This window comes from Sinocyclocheilus grahami, unplaced genomic scaffold (assembly GCF_001515645.1).
Source record: "Sinocyclocheilus grahami isolate Dianchi unplaced genomic scaffold, SAMN03320097.WGS_v1.1 scaffold528.1, whole genome shotgun sequence".
Taxonomy (NCBI): domain Eukaryota; kingdom Metazoa; phylum Chordata; class Actinopteri; order Cypriniformes; family Cyprinidae; genus Sinocyclocheilus; species Sinocyclocheilus grahami.
In genome coordinates, this window is record NW_015505707.1 from 454211 (window position 1) to 454705 (window position 495).

Sequence of the window (495 nt, forward strand, 5' to 3'; positions counted from 1 at the left end):
TGCACTTTGAAATCTTCTTAAAGACAGCGATGTCTCCACCGTGATTTATGGCCTGATGTGAAGCAGGAAGGGGGGGTCAATGTGACATCAGAAAGTACCCATAAGTCCATTTCCAGAAACGGCAAGCAGTCTAGAACCTGACAGAGATACGATGTCATTGGAAAAAATGGACATTTTAATCAAATATTGAATCATATATTTTGCAAACAATGAAAAATGCTGATAGAATATTTTGCATATTTAATTTCACTTTTGTTTAAAAACTTTTTTCAGGCATTTCGTTATTTTTTTCATTACATTCTTAGGATGGTTAAACCACCTTTAAACCTTTTTTTTTCGTATACATTTTTATAAAATAAAAATGTAAGTAATTTAGCAAACAATGTGTTTTCAAGAGGTTAATGTCATTTTTACTGAGGAAAATGTTTTTGCGTTATGCATAATGTTGCTAAAATGCTTTCTGTTGGATATTACAACAGTGTCATTGTCTTTGCA